Here is a 9,789-nt window from a genome sequence, read left to right as displayed (position 1 = left end):
GAAAGAAAGAAAGAAAGAAAGAAAGAAAGAAAGAAAGAAAGAAAGAAGGAAGGAAGAAAGAAATCTTCCAGAGAGGAAAACGGTGATTGTAACTGTGCGATTGACTTTGACGCGCTCTTGTCACCTGTGATGAAACAACCTGAGTCCAGCCACTGGTGCTGCACTAAAGGGAACTTGGGTACCTAAGATGGGAGCTCTCCTAACTTCTTGGTTGTTGTTGTATAGGGACAGGGCCTGTGAGGCTGCACAGTAGGAGTCAGGTAGCCAGGGCAGGCTCTATGGACCCTGCTAATGGCCGGACTGTCCCCAGCCTGGCACAGCTTTATACGGAATATCCTTTTAAACCCGCCTCCGATCTTTCTCTGACACTTGCCCTGCTGCTTTTGTTTTCTGCTCTGTACCTGGAGAGCACAAGACTTTTGCCTGATAATAGGCAGGATTGGGAGCCATGTCAGAAAGGATGCACTCCAGCCATTCCGACGACAGAAGTCACTGATGCCCATTAAAGCAGATCCAGGGGATCTTGCTTTGAGTTTGGAGCCCACTCTGCTGGTCAGAGCTGAGGACATGCTATGCAAATGTCAGCAGCAATCCTCCAGACTGAGTCCCAGCTGTGGCCTGATGGGTGTGGCAGAGTCCTGTAAGGGCAAGGGTCTGGCTTTGTGCACCTCTGCATGGCCCCATGTGTACCAGCAAAGCCACGGTGGGAAGGAAAGCTGTGTCTGTCCAACTGGGTTCCTCTTCCTTAGGCAGTGAATTCCCCAGTTACTATTTATGGTCTAAATCTGGCCTGGTTGTCAGTCATTGGCCATATCCATCTAGAACCCCCTCAATACCAGGTGCCAAGGGAGGGTGCCTGCTTAAGGTCATGGCATGGCCACCTGTCCAAGGGTGGATAAAGCTCCAGTGTAGCTGTCTGTGCTCACTCGCCCTGCCACATAGGTCTTACTTATTGGAAACTTTTTAAAAACCAGGCCAGTGGATCAGTCCTGTTGTATCTGGAAGACACCGCCTCCTCGGAGTCATCCACTGCTCCTGGCTCTTACACTCTTTCTGCCTTCTCTTTTATAAGGCCCTGAGCCTGAAGGGGAGGGTTTGATGAAGACATCCCATTTAGGGCTGAGTGCCAACTCACAGACACTGTGGCAGCACATATAAGACCACACGGGTTCAAGCGAGATGGGGTCCCAGCACTGAGAGAGGGAAGCACATGGGGGTTCTACCCCTACTGGAGAAAGAGTAGTCTTCTCCAGTGGAGTCTCTCTGGCTATATTAGCCACATTTCACAGTAGGCTCCACGCCCAGGAGTAGATGGCCAACACAAAACTAACAATGATATTTTTGTAGACTTTTTTGTCTCACATTGCTCTGTTTGGAAATTTTTTTAGTTTTTTTTCCTACCTTTTGCTTGTATAATTTGATCAGTCATTTGTTTGCATATTTTGATTTCCAATGTGTTTGTTTGGGGGTGGGTTGGGACAGAGAGTTCTTGATTGTTTCTGATTCTCTGTTCTGTAAAGAGGGAAAGAAAGGGCTTGGAGTTAGGTAGAGAAGGAGGTGGGCAGGGCTTGTGGCGGGGGGAGTTGGGAAGGGGAAAGCATGATCAGAATCCATTAAATGAAAACTAGTTTTTTTAAGAAAAAAATAACCCACTGAGGCAGCGGGTTAAGTCTTACTGAATGCTAAGGAGCCTCTGTGGTCAGGTCTCACTAGGATATAGGCAAAACAACGACACAGCAGGAAATGAGGTAGATGTTAGAAAATCAGAATGCAAAAATAGTTGTCAAATTTGATGTCCCGGCCTGACCATTGCTCGGCTGAGTTATCAGTGTGCAACACAACTGTGCACATGGTAACAGCCCACAGGATATGGCAGCACAAAGGCTCTCACATGTCATTTAACTCCCTGTAATGTTTGTTTTCACCTGAAAGCATGAGGTAGAAGCAGCTCACCCTCAGCTTAAGTACCTGGCTCTCCTTCCTAGAAGACTAATCCTCAGAGAGGTTATTTCATTTTTAACATGAGAGAGAAAGACTTTAAATTTATTTTTTTTCTGCTACCAAACAGAGAGTGACTCTTTCCTTCCTGTTATCAGAATATCATTTCTTTTTGGTGCTTAGCAAGCATTAGCCCCGCCCTGTTTCTCCAAAATGAGATAGAAAGAGAGTTGCAATGCATTAGCCCTGAGCCACAGAAGCGTAGCGTGCTGTGAGGGCCTTGTTAACAGCTCTAAGTCCAGTCATAATAAGAGCGAATGTACCACATATAAATCATGCTCTGGGCTTTATCTGGAGAGAATTATTAAAGTAAATCAAGCATACAAACAAACAAGTGAATAATAATCATAGTACCCAAACATCAGTGCGACCTAATGCCCAACATTATGGAACTGGTTACATATGTATCACTGTAGAGCAGATTCAGTGAGTCTGAAGTAGTTCACGGGAACTCAATCTTTAAGGCTCAAGGAAGCCTATGTCCTAGTGTGTGTTTGTGTCTCAGCAGGTCATTCATAACACTACTTCCTTGCATACAGCCAACTCAATTTGGACAATAGGCTGCATAATTAACCAGGGTCCCATGAGGTTCACACAGTTGGAGCACTTGGGGAGGCAGAACTCTGCAGAAGTTCACAGATGTGGGTCTAATCTTCACTCACTAATTAGTCACATGGCCTGTAACCTCATTAGCTCTTCTCTTTTCTCACCTGCAACACAGAGGTGAAGATTGCTAACTCTTGGCTGTTGCTAGATGAAAGTTCATCTCAAAAGACACAAACTGCTTAGGAGGTGTTCAGCAAACACCACATCCCATCTAATAAGGAGGGTTAAAGTCCTTGAAAATGTCGTTAGAGGCCCTTTCAAGATCAGGCTCAATGTCTTATGGAATATGGGCAGGTCCGAGGTGAGCAAATATGAACAGTTCAGAGATTATAGGAGATATGTTACCATGAGCATCAAGTTCTTCCCTAGGTAGGCTGTTCTTCCTATTAATTGTCACAGTCACACGTTGATGATTTCTTAGAATTCCTTACACCCAGCTGGGAAAGATGAAGGGAAAGAAAAACTCCAAGTCAATAATCTATCTGCAAAGCTTCAGATCTACTGCCAAAGACAGCAAATCTGCCAGCCTGTTTATCACAAGAAAAATTCTAACAGCCAAAAGAGAGACACAATCCAGATTGCATTCAAAAGATTATTGATTCAGATTCAAGAATGAGATGATGATATAAACAGCCTTTCCCACAAAGTTTGTAGCTGCAATGCCCATAGTATATGCTTGAAAAGTCAAGGGGAGTATTGAAACGTGTGACACAAACCATGACTCGGGCTGTGCAATCTGATGTCAAGTGAGCTGAAAGTGTTCCCACTGTTGACAAAGTGGCTGGTGTGAGCTATGGGCTCTCTTGACCACTGTACAGCATTAATACACATGTGTGGATTTCACCAACGTCATGCAACCAGCCAGTAGCAAACAGATTTGCTCCTTCCCTTATAAAGCACCACCCACAGCCTTGATGATGGCTCCAGTGGTCATGCACCTGCCTACGGAGTCCACCACTCATGGACAAATAAGATGTATAGGAAGACCTGGAATACACGAATATGCGTGTGGTTTAGTTGTGATTTCGTTGTTGTTTGTTTGGGTTAGGTTGGTTGGTTGAGATTTCCTGAGGGTCCAGTTGGGTCTTACGGGCATAATTTGTTATAATCTTAGATGTGCAGCCCTGGAACACATTGTTTTGAGGGCAATGTGACACGATGTCCCTCAGAGGGATCCATCCAGATGCCTCTGCACTCCTCATAGCATCCGTTGGCCCTGTCAATACCTGGGTACGTCTTCCAGCTTCTGTCAACCCTGTCAAACCTGAACATTTTTCACTCTGACATAAATACAGTTCTCATTTGGCTTGGGTGACAGGGATAATGTCAACATGATTTCTCCTTTCTTGAAGTGACTCATATTATTAGCATCGATGTGAAATACTCATGGGATATTTTCATATTATGGAAAGTTTATCATAATAATGAGTATTTTTGACCCAAGAAAGTCATACCCTCTTTAGCATGTTTTAATTCTAACTCACCTCAGCCACTTTCTAGCTTGTGATGGAAGAATCTTCTTTTATTTTTCCTAACCCATAGTTTTTACATCTGTATTTTGAGTTAATAGTTAATGACCTCACTTCACAGAATTCTAGTAGACTTCGATAAGATGTGCCATTGTGCACTCTGCACTCCTGTATTGTTAGCATTTGGTAGAGCTGAGTTTGGTTCTGATGATGCTGATAGTAACAGTGATGGCAGTGATGATGATATTGCTAGTGGTGATAACGATAATGATGACAGTGGTGATAATGGTTGTGGTGGTGGTGATAAATGGGTTGACGGTAATGGTGGAATGGTGCTGGTGGTGCCAGTAGTGATAATGATGTGATGGTGCTGACGGTCATGATCATAATGGTGACTGTGGTCATGACAGTGATGGTGATGATAATGATGGCAATAATGTTCATGATAGTGATGATGGTAGTGATGGTGATAATAATAGTAATAATGATGGCAGTAATATGATAACATTCATGATGGTGGTGAAAGTGATGATGATGATGATGGCAGTGATGGTGATGGTCATGATGATGGTGATTATAATAATTATTGTGGTGACTGTAGTGATAATAACCTCTTTAAATTCTTAAAACATCCAATAAGGAAAAGAAAAAATCAGAGAAGTACTTGGGAGTAGAAAGGGTGAGGTTTAAGCCCCATTGTTCCTGAGGCTGCAGCCTTTTCTGTTTTCAACACTTGTAAAACACTATGACCAGACTACTGAGTTCTATTCCAAAGGTATAGAAAAAAAAGAAGCTCTTCCTTCTTGGGTACGGACATTGGTCTAGAGGATTCATAATGGAGAAAAGTTTGTCTGGTCCTGTGATGGGTATAGGCTGCTGAGCCATAGAGGGACTAATCAGGACTCTGAATGTGCCATAATATTGTATGACTTTGAACAAGAGCCTGAACTTGACAGGCATAGTGCAAAATGATTCTAATCCTAGTGCTGGGGGTGGGGTGGGGTGGAGACAGGTGGATAAATGGGGTTGCTGGCCAGCTTGTCTAGAGGACCTGACAAATTCTATGCCAGTGACAGACTGTCTCAAAAATATTAAGAATATTAGGTATATGACACTTGAGGAATGATGCTGGAGGTTATAATTTGGCCAGCAAAAACACATGCACACATCTCCATGAATACTCACGCACAGAGACCTGGACCTATCTGATCCTAACTGTCACATCCCAAAGATCTGACTTCGATTGTTTTTCCCTCACAGCCTTGGGAAGTCAGAGTCATGTGTCTGAACCCAGCATACAGGTACTGCTCAAAGGCAGCTATGAACTCCATCATCTCAGTCATCATCATCATTGCCATCATCTCTCAAGTGGATTAGCAGTGCTAGTATTTAGAAATCACACACATGACAGAATTTAATAAATGTAGAAACACCATCTGAATTCTGCCCTTTCTGTCACATTCACTCACCAGCAAGGTCATTCCTTTTCTTCACTAGAAGCACTTCAGTTCTGGCACCTGATCTCCAAGCTGCCCTCAGCTTGTTTGAGGAGATCATTCTTTGATCACTTGATTGTCGTGCTTACTAACTGTCCCTCTGCTTCCACAACCCCTCTTCCCAGTTCACTCCCTACATCATAACTAGAACTGCAGAATAAAAATGCAAATAATTCATGTAACCCCTTAGTGAAGCTCCCCCCACCCCAGAGGAAGTCAGATAGTAACATGGATGAGCCTGAGGTGTGACACCCAAGGTTGTCCTTTGGACTCTACATACATTTCTACCCACCCATACATATGCCTACAGAGAAAGAGATCATAGCCTCTCCCTGTGCTGTCTGCTAGCTTTCACAGTACCCAGCACAGACTAAGTCCTCATAAAAAAAAAAAGTCAGTGTGAAACAATTAAACAAAGCAATGGTAATATAGAGGCATCTTTCAAAAGAGTCCAGCCCCAGTTTCCAAAGCAGACAGGAGAGCCGCAGAGAAAGGCGCTGTTGGCCTGGTCTATCAGCTCGGCCCTCCCTTTTGGCTGGGAGACAAGAAAGGAGGGGCAGACACTTGATGGAATCGCCTCCCCTTCCATCCTGACCTCTTGGAGCAGCGGTCCAGTCAGTGTTGCACTTGGCCAGAGCTCCCCGTAGTAATTTGGTTAATTGGATGAACAGGCTCTTTAGTGACACCGCCTGGATTTCCACGCAGCAGTCCATCAAAACTAATCAGTTGGCCAAGTTCCACTGCTCAGCCACTGACAGCTTCGCCAGGTCGGTGAGTTAAATGGTAACTTTTTGAAATGGAGGAACTTGCTAAATGGTGGCAGTTAGCACTTGGCAGGATGGAGGGGCAGAGAGGAGAGAGATGCAGCGGTTGGCTATGTACTTCCTCCAAGACAGAATCTCCTCAGGGATGGCTGATTCCAAGTTCCTTCCAAAGACACTGGTGAAGAGCAATCACCCCGAAACTGTGCTTTGTTCCTTCACTGCAAAAGGAGAAGGCCCTCGGAGCTGGTATGCTGTGATCTCTCTTTACTGGGTGTTTATTAAGGTGTTTGTTACACCTTCAGTTTACCTGATTAAGCACGCCGTATGAGTTATGCAGTACCAGCTGCTGTAATAAGCGAGCCTTAAACTAAGTAGTTTAACACACACACACACACACACACACACACACACACACACACACAAAGAAACTTCCTGAGTCCCATCAGGAGACCTTTGTTGGAAATGGTTCTCTCTTCCAGACACTAAGTCAGGAAACCATTCTTCTTCCATCCTGGTTTCACTAGCCCCTAAATGTAGGCGTGTCCAACTTGCAATCTGCAGTCCTCATGTGCTTGGGGGTATTAATGAATATGGCCTCATATAAAACCCTAAACAATTAAAACGTCGTGACATGGTATTTTCCTGTTTGCTTGTTTTGCAGTGCACTCAGGTGCATGGGTCTCAAGTTTGAGCTCTGGTAGCAGTATCATTTGCAATGTCCAAAAGTCTCAGATGTTTGTGCACAGCGAGGGCCTCGATGGAAGCTGCCTAAAGCCAGGGGAGGGGGGAAGGCTAACATGAAAAAGTTATGACCAGTTTTCAGTGTTTGAAATCCTTGGCCCAGGAGTGGCATGTGACACTTTCGTTAATTTTTTTTTTTTTTTTTTAGTGAGGACTAGTGATGTGGCCATACCAGGCTCTGTTCACTGTAACAAAATACCAGAGACACAGAACTTACAAGGAGGAAAGGTTCATGCTGACCAATAGCTTGAGGGCTTTCTGTCTGTGGCTGTTTTCATCCATTGCTTTTAAGCGTGGTAGAAAACTCATGATGGAAAGACATGACAGAATCATGTCTACTCATGTCAGAGAGAACAAGAAGGTGGTGAGATGAGCTATCCCTTCAAAGGCATACATTCTATTTTACCCACCATGTCCCTTTACCCCCCAACAGCCTATTTGTCTAGGATTTGTCAGGAAATGCTACACATGTGCTAGCGTGTGTGCACATATACATGTATGTTCATGTGGGGACTCACATGCATGTTTGTGCTCATGTTGACACGTGGAGGGCAAAGGACAACTTCATACGTCCTTCTCCGGGCATCATCTACCTTGTCTTTTTGAGGCAGGGTCTCTCACTTAGCTTAGAATTTAGCATGTAGGCTATGCTCTCTCTTGGGCCCCAGGGCTCTGCCACCTCACACTGCCTGTAGCTCCCCAACACTCAGATTATAAAGGCTAGCTACTCTGTTCAGGCTTTTCCCTGTGTGTTCCAGGGATTGAACCCAGGTCCTCTGCTTTCAAGGCAAGAACTTGACTGACTAAAGCCATCTCCCCAGCACTCACCAAGAGTTTAAGCCATCGATGAAGTTACCACCCTCATAATCCCAGTCACCTCCACAAAGTTAATCTCCATGCATCTAAGCCTTGAACACAGGAGCCTTTTGGGAGGGCCCCCCATACTCAAGGGATCTAAACAATGTGTCTCTTTCAAATGTCAACTCTGTATCAGAAACAGAGACCCCAGGCTTTGTGGATAGAGAGCATCCAACCCTAGGAGAAATAAAGGAGATGTCCCTTTTTCTAATAAGGAAAGTGAGGCTTCTGCTCTTGACCAAGAGCAAGGTCAAAGGTTGTACACACATAGTATGAAAACCACTGTCTTCCTTTTCACATTAATTCTCTCTCCCATCCTCACCCATTGCCTCATTCTTTATTGTGTTTCCTCCATAAACTTGAGTGTTTCTAAGGCATGGACATTTTGCCTTTTGTAACTCTGTATGTTTTCCACATGACTGTTCTGTCCATTTGGGTTTGAATATTACCCCTACTGAGCAATCTTTAACCTAGACAAGGTTTGTCTGAGGCGTGTCAGAGCATTGCTCAAGTGCTCAGTTTTGCTCTCAAAAGTAAAGAGGACTCCAAAGGAAAAATTATTTAAAAATTAAAAAGAGCTGTTTCTAAACAGCTCATTCGATACTGTCACTACTTGCTACAACAACCCTTGATGTCTTTCTGTCATATCCATCATATATGGATGATGGCATATATGGGGCAGGGGTTATTCAGTGGGTAAGAGTGCTTACTCTGCATGCATGAGGATCCAAGTTCAAATCCCTACCACCTGCGTGAAATACCAGACATGGATGCACGGGCCTGTAACCTCAGCATTTGGGAGATGGAGACATGTGGCTCCTGAGAGCTTGTTACCCAGCCTGGCTGAAATGGGAGACTTCAGTGAGTTTCAAAGCTATGAACGCAGAGAACAATAAAGGAACATACCCAATATCCTGCTCAGGTCTCCATATGTGAAAGCAGAAGTGTGTATGCCTACACATTCACATGAATATACTACATATATACAGAACACACACATGTACACACACACACACACACACACACACACACAATTATAGCTGTAATCTGGCTCAAAATGACCCCACCACATCAGCTTCTGGTATTTCCTGCCTGGCTTCTGTGGTGCCTTGCCCCCACCCATCCCTGTACAATGCAACCCTACAGAGAGCCACATTATAATCGCTGTCTTGCTGTCTTCCTCATATGATTTGTGTGCTTTCCCATTTAGACTGTGGGATCCCTGGGAACAAGGCACAACCTTTGTATTTTCACCTCCTCTGTGCCTAGCATGGAGCCTGACACAGGCTGTGTGCATTCAATTGTAAGCGCAGTACAGAAATGAGCACAGCTGCAAAATATTGTCATACACAACTAGAGTAAGCACTTTCCCATCTGCCGGAAGGTTAAACAGAAGAAAAGCCACATTTCCACTCAGGTGAAACTTGCAGTGTGGGCTAGCCCTGTCTTCATGAGCTCCAGGCCTGCTAGAGACATGTCTCAAAACAAACGGATGGGTAGGTGATGTCAGGACTGATGCTGATACCAAGGTTGCCCTCTGGCTTTCACACGTGCACACACAAACGTGCAATGAGCACCCACACATGTGCAGCTGTACACACACACGCACACACACATACATTCTCATTATGTACACACATACATTCTCATTATGTACACACATACATTCTCATTATAAACAAGAAAAGGGAAAGTCAGAGAGAGATGAGAGGGGGAGAACATAAGAAATTAACATGGGGAGGAAGGAGAGAAAAGGAAGAAAAAGAAAGAAAGAAGGAAGGAAGAAAGAAAGAAAGAAAGAAAGAAAGAAAGAAAGAAAGAAAGAAAGAAAGAAAGAAAGAAAGAAAGAAAGAAAGA

Source organism: Psammomys obesus, unplaced genomic scaffold (assembly GCF_907164565.1).
Source record: "Psammomys obesus unplaced genomic scaffold, mPsaObe1.curated_primary_1811, whole genome shotgun sequence".
In the NCBI taxonomy this organism is placed as follows: Eukaryota; Metazoa; Chordata; class Mammalia; order Rodentia; family Muridae; genus Psammomys; species Psammomys obesus.
The sequence above is the reverse complement of the archived record's forward strand: the minus strand, read 5'-3'. Positions refer to the sequence as shown.